This window comes from Topomyia yanbarensis, chromosome 3 (assembly GCF_030247195.1).
Source record: "Topomyia yanbarensis strain Yona2022 chromosome 3, ASM3024719v1, whole genome shotgun sequence".
In the NCBI taxonomy this organism is placed as follows: domain Eukaryota; kingdom Metazoa; phylum Arthropoda; class Insecta; order Diptera; family Culicidae; genus Topomyia; species Topomyia yanbarensis.
The window spans coordinates 155,692,397-155,699,230 of record NC_080672.1 but is presented as its reverse complement, the minus strand read 5'-3'; positions in this window follow the sequence as shown (position 1 = coordinate 155,699,230).

Below are 6,834 nucleotides of genomic sequence, written 5' to 3'. Positions count from 1 at the left end.
GGGCTAAACTGACTCTGTCTTGCTCGGTAGGGCTGGGTAAATGGGCGAGCTTGACAGTATAGTTTTTAATAGGGCTCAGCAAATGGGCGCATAGAAACCCAATGTAAATGATAGGGCGCGTGCATCTTTTCTTCGAATTTCATGAAAATATCGAAATATTCGAATGTTTATGTGCAACAACTATCGAGTAGACATGATCCTAGTAGATATTGCTTATCATTTATATAATAGAACCGCCGTTTAAAGAATAATTTTGTGAATAATAACCGTACGCCCGGTTTTGTCAAAAAATGTAAGTTTAGCCTTTATATTCCATATGAGAAGAAGGGCCTAAGTCGAAATCTCGAAGAAAATGCATGTTTCGCCGTTTTGTTTTCTTTAATTATAAATCGAACTAAAAACCATTTTAACTAATTTTCACCTCAATCTTGTAGTATTTTTGTCGCATAATGTCATAATAGCGAAAACGCAGTTTGTTTACATTTGCGATTTAAGCCCCAATGAAAGATCTATGCCGATTTGTCAAACTATGGTTTTATCAACGCCTGCTGATTGGAGTGGTTTTTGAAACACTGGCTGTCAATGATTGGAAATATTCCAATTTGTTCTTTATGGTTTGTTATTGTTATAGCCCTTAAAAGGGCTTTTAATTTAGCAATAATATAGGTCCCGACACATCACCTGTTCACCGACTTTAAAGCCGCATATGACACGGTGGACCGTGTAGAGCTATGGAAAATGATGGACGAGAACGGCTTCCCTGGGAAGCTGACAAGACTGATTAAGGCTACGATGGATGGTGTAAGGTGTTGTGTCAAAATTTCGGGTGGCCTTTCGGGTCCGTTTGAAACACGCAGGGTAGTCCCCAGGGTAGACAAGGCGATGGTTGTCCTGCCTGCTGTTCAATATAGTGCTGGAAGGTGCAATGCGAAGAGCGGGGTCCAACATGCGGGGCACGAGAGCTCCGGACAGTTCGTGTGCTTCGCTGACGACGTGCACATAATCGGTAGAAACAAGGAGACGGTAGCAGATCTGTATACCCGACTGAAGCGCGAAGCAGCGCGAGTAGGACTAAAGATAAATGTGTCTAAGACGAAGTACATGCTGGCTGGCGGAACCGATCGCGATAGGAAACGCTTGGGCAGTAGTATTACGATCGACGGCGACGAGTTCGAGGTGGTTGACGAGTTCATCTATCTAGGCTCATTGGTGACTGCGGACAATAACACCAGCCGGGAGATCAGAACACGTATTATCTCTGGAAGTTGTGTTTACTATGGACTCCACAAAACTTTGAGATCCAGGAAGCTTCACCACCGCACGAAATGTGCCATGTACAACACACTGATTAGACCGGTGGTTCTCTACGGGAACCACCGGAGGATCTGCAAGCACTCGAAGTCTTCGAAAAAAGGGTGCTGAGAACGATCTTCGGTGGTGTGCAGGAGGATGGCCTGTGGAGGAGAAGGATGAACCACGAACTTGCGCGACTCTATGGTGAGCCAAATATCCGGAAAGTAGCTCAAGCTGGAAGGGTACGGTGGGCGGGGCATGTTGTGAGGATGCCGGACAACAACCCCACCAAGTTGGTTTTCACCTCCAACCCGGCAGGTACAAGACGGAGAGGAGCGCAGCGTTCCCGGTGGCTGGACCAAGTGGAGCCGAACCTGGTAAGTATCGGGCACCTGAGAGGTTGGAGACAAGCAGCAACTGACCGAGTGACGTGGCGGAATATTGTGAAACAGATTAAATCATGTTAATATGATGTAGGGTGATGAGCCCATTTGCGCCATGTTTCTAATATCACCCTACCCATTTGAAGCCGTTGGTTAGAGCAGTGTCTGCCATCCTTGTTCAACGCATTGATTCAAATGGTAGCGTTACAATAGGAGCACTTCGTTGCGCTCAAACACGATAATTTCACTGTTTTAAGCGCATTTGTGCTATTATGTTGGTTCTTAACAACGAAGCAAAGCTGTTGATGTCAATTTTCACGCATTCCATTGATTGTAGGGCGAGAAATTAACGATTTAGAGAGGCACCTTGCTTAGTATGGTGAAAATAGGCACTTTACCCTATACTGAGGAAATATAACATGCAGAATGCAACAATTAGTCAGCTTCAACTGAGGTTTGCCAACTCTTACAGCCGCGCGCTATTTACATCGGATCACCTCCAGCGGCAGCAGTGATCAAATGCAGCACTCGTCGCAGCGCATTGTCAACATGCATGATTGCTACTGCTCTTCTTTACGGCCCGACGTTTGACGGGAGAATGAAGTCGCTCGAGGAATGATATTCTTTAAATTGTCGAGGATGACATCATTCATAGAAGCGTAGTTTGCTGTGTGCTCAAATCTGTCCTACGAGATACTATAGGCACCATGTTATTTGTCTGGCAAAAGAGCAACAACTGATTCAAACAGGCACGCGGCACATTTATTTATAACTTTTAGTGTACATTTGAATCACTAAGCTGCTCCCTATTGATAGCTCTGCCGGGGATAGATTGACTGATTTATGGGAGTTTTCACGTTTTCGAGATCTGTTTATTTTTGCTTGTTTTTCAATAGTGTGCTATAGAAAAACAAAAACACTATGGCTATAAAACATAATTTCAGTTAATTCCGAATTGTTTGGTGATAACCAGACGGAAATCCGTTCATAAATATCAAAGTTATTAGCGTTCAAAATAGTGACGCAAAAACGTGACATCGTTTGATTTTAGATTTTAGAATGACACCCTGCACCAGATAGTGATTTTCAATGCCAAAGGTTTTTTTTTTAAAAAAAACTTTTCCTTCCCCAAACAAATTTTTTTTTCGGTGTAATTTTATCGAAAACTAAACCAATGAAAGTCATAATCCTCTCAGAATCCAATTTCCCAACCGAGTTGCCTGATGCTGGCCAAAAGTATGAGTAACGAATTTGGTGTATATCCATAACAAACTTGAATGAGGGCAAAGATATGCCATTTAACATGATCGATATATGCGAGATTTAACTAAATACCACTTGTCGTGTACAAAGAAGTATCTTGTCTATGTACCCGCTCGGGAAGTGAAGATTGATGGTGGAGGCTCCAACAGGGGCCTTAATTGCGAAGTATGTGGTTCGCTCTTTCAAGAACCCTTTGCTTCGGCCAGTGAAAATTCTGGTTCGCAAGCAATTGCGTTCAGGAAAAATCAAGGAGTATTTGAAAACAACTTATTTTCCATCAGCCTCATTTCGAACCTTTCGCCGAATCTGCTCTTCCAAACTTTGATATTTTGGGCGGGGCTAGTCTACCTGTTCACTTTTTTGTGCCGCGAGGCATGAACTGCCGTCCTTACAATTGGGCCCACAGCGACTTATTGTTGAAACAATGCACGCTATGGAAAATGCGGAGAGAATCATGAAAAGTTTTCCTACTGTGGAGAGACTCCGCATGATCTCTTGACATATACCGCATATAAATTATGTGGGGACAAAATGAAACATTCTTTTACGGAACGCTCTGATAATGCAAATGAACGCTACACCACCGACAACGACTAATTTCCACGTTTCCTTGTACACTAAATAGCGAGAGCCTGCCCATCCCATTGTGGGGACATTTTTAATGTGCCTATAAATTTCCGAAAGAGTAAAATCAGTTTTCTCTCCTAAGCTTCCTCGTAAAGGCCTAAGAGTATCCCTTGAAGGGTGCTGTTACAAAACGGAAGTAAGTGGTTCCTGGTCTCGGTAATCTTAGGAACTAGCAGGAATTTCCACATGGGACATCAAAAACCCCAAGTGTTCTTATATTTCAGTCACTACATTTTCCCCCATGTTTTACACAATGCATTTGCATTACGATTAAAGGTCAGAAGAAACGAGTACCCGACGCGACTACTTCGTGGTGGGTAGAAATTGCTTAGAATTATACACGAAAGGGACTTTTGAACGTCGGATCGTCCGTATTTTTCTCAATATACGCGACGCTATAAATGCAAATGAAAAACTTGATGAAAGCTGAAAAACGCGATTTTTGGCACCGGTCCGTCGACGGACTAACGGACAGATCATCAGAGACATAATGTATCGGCTGGTGGCTAGGGCCTACGTTGTGTATTCGATTCAAGCTGTGGTTGGAATACATGGAACGTTCGCCATATGATGACAGCTATGCATCGCTGCCAACATTCGCCCCACAAAATTGATGGTTGTATATTTACCTATCAACGACCAAGCCCACATCGTTACAGTTACAGGAGGCTCTCTCCGTTTGATGGAGCATGGAAAGTACTCTTTGTATTTCCTGGAGAAAATATGGGAGTTTATCTGAAAAATCATAGCAGATTAGGGACCATTCATAAATTACGTAACGCGTTTAGGGTGGGGGGAGAGGCTACTAGAAGTTGTGACATGTTGTGACATACGGGGGAGGGAGAGTAGGCTAGATCGTTACGTAACATGTTTCTATTGAACAAAAATAATTTTTTCGTGGAATTTGTTACGTAATAGGCTGGGGGGGATAGAGAAAGTTGTGACAATTTGTTATATGGGGGAGGGGGGAGTCAATTTAGGGCCATTTTCGCGTTACGTGATTTATGAATGGTCTCTTACCTTAGTTTGAATTCATTCGCAGGGCTCCGAGTAATGAGAAGGCGGATACTGGGATTAGAATGATATTGAGAAGGTGGACATTTAGGCATTAGAAGGAGATATTTATGAAAGATCGCGTAGTTTCACCTAGTTTTTAAGTATTTCTTCTCAGAGGACGCTCGAAAATTGCAAAGTTTCGTGGAGCGTTGGAAGTTTAGGAATCCCCAAGGTATTAACAAGCAGGCATGGGAAAATTCGTTCACTCGCGCGACTGTTTCTAACTGTGGATCACAAAGTAGTCAAAATTTTGTGCTCACTAATTAACCATAATCAACGCACGAAGGGAGAAGTCTAATAACTTCAGAGCAGGTCACTAGATGGGCAAACTGCGAATAAAAAGTGAAGCTTAAAAAATTTAAGAGCAGCGTCAATTCTTCGCTCGTGAATGTTTGTCACGTAGCTTCGCGAAGCTCACAAAGGTTTCTTCATGCATGATTAAAACATAGTACCTATTTTTGCACTGGATTTTTTGCTGACAGATCGCGTTATGGGTAGTTTTGTGATACACTACTAGCAATTTGATCTACTGAAGTTCCTTGCGGCCTATTTGTTAGCAGTGCATTGTTGCAAATTTTTAATATTATCAGCTAGTTTTAAAATGGTATATGGTTTTCCAAGTATTAATTATATTGTGCGAATATGAAAATGAAATAAAACTGTATAATGAAAATCCTATGCAAACCGCGAACCGCTCGAGAAGAGCTTCGCGAACGAAGCCATCCGCGTTGGGGAAGGAAAGAATTAAAACACAACTGATGTGCTTCTTCGTTGGTTGTTATAGCTTTGAATCGCATGTGTCCGTAACGACAGGTTGCTAGGTATCATTTTCGAAGCTAACAGAATGCATCGCAACTGAAGAAAGCTTGCTTGCGAAGCGCGAACGATCTGTTCACGATGCGATTTTCCCCATGCTTGTTAACAAGTCTTGGTCCAAGAGAATGGATGAGGGTCATGACTTCATTCGGGTGATACGTTGGGCCATGTACAATCATTATACGTAGAAAACCCAGAGCAAAATTTCCTCACAAAAACAAGTAAGGCTAATAAATGTGACTATTGACTTTCATTTGAGTATTAATAGTTTCAATGACCAGCTCTAGAACTGAAGCTATTGCAATTAGTCTGATTGGATTCCGATGGAGCAGTGCTGCCAGGAACAGTTTACGTTGATGACGGAAAATGATTTTTTCATATATCTTCGTTATGTTGCAATATTATTGAAAATTGATAAAACTTATCAATTTAGACTGTCTTTGGCTACATTTTCCACGCAATTGGACTATTGTAAATATTCTAGGAGAATTGTATTGAGCATTTTAAGGTGAAAATTGAGCAGCTTCTAGCACTGCGAGGGAAGCACCTATCTTTATGAAAAAAGGCTTTTCGTGTTTCTTGACCCCACCGTTATCAAGGAAAAATAGTTTTGAAACCATACATGCATGAGAAAAAAGTTGGGCATGAAAGGGTTAAACATGTTGTCTTGTCGTGCGCAGCATCTAACATATTTATTTCACTAAAAACATTCCAGAATATGAATTCAAAAAAATAAATTTCAATGAATTTCAATTTTTTTCTAGATCGTCACAGAAATCAACCAATAAGCCCTTGAAATCGATGACTTTCAATCGTCAATCAGTCTCTTAGTTGGGGCATGCCCCAACTAGCGAACACCCAACTAACGAACAGCCTAACTAGCAATCCCCCTACTAACGAATTTGCGCTGTACCAGATCTCCGTTAAACGAATCCCGTCAGCCTCGTTCCAGTCAAATCCGACATGCTATACTAAAGTCGTTACTGATACTTTTTGCATGTATCAGGCAACTAGCAGTTGGGAAATTGGATTCTGAGATGATTATGACTTTCATTGGTTCAGTTTTCGTTAAAAATACAGTGAAAAAAATTCAGTTTGGCCAAGGAAGAGGTTTTTTCAAATAACTTTTTTTCTTTAAAAGTGCTCAACTTGAATTTTTGACGGTGGTAGGGAACATAATTACATATCTTGGAACAAAATTTCATCCAAATCAAAGATGTTTTTTTTTGTAAATTGACTTTAAATTTTTAAAATCGATTTTTTTCAGTGTAGGAATCGATAAAGAATTTTTTCAACATATATTTTTCTATAATTAAACTAATTTTGTAAAAATTACTCCTTCAACATTTTTGTAGGATTTTTCTTTTTTAGACTATAGCCAACTGTTAGTGTACTT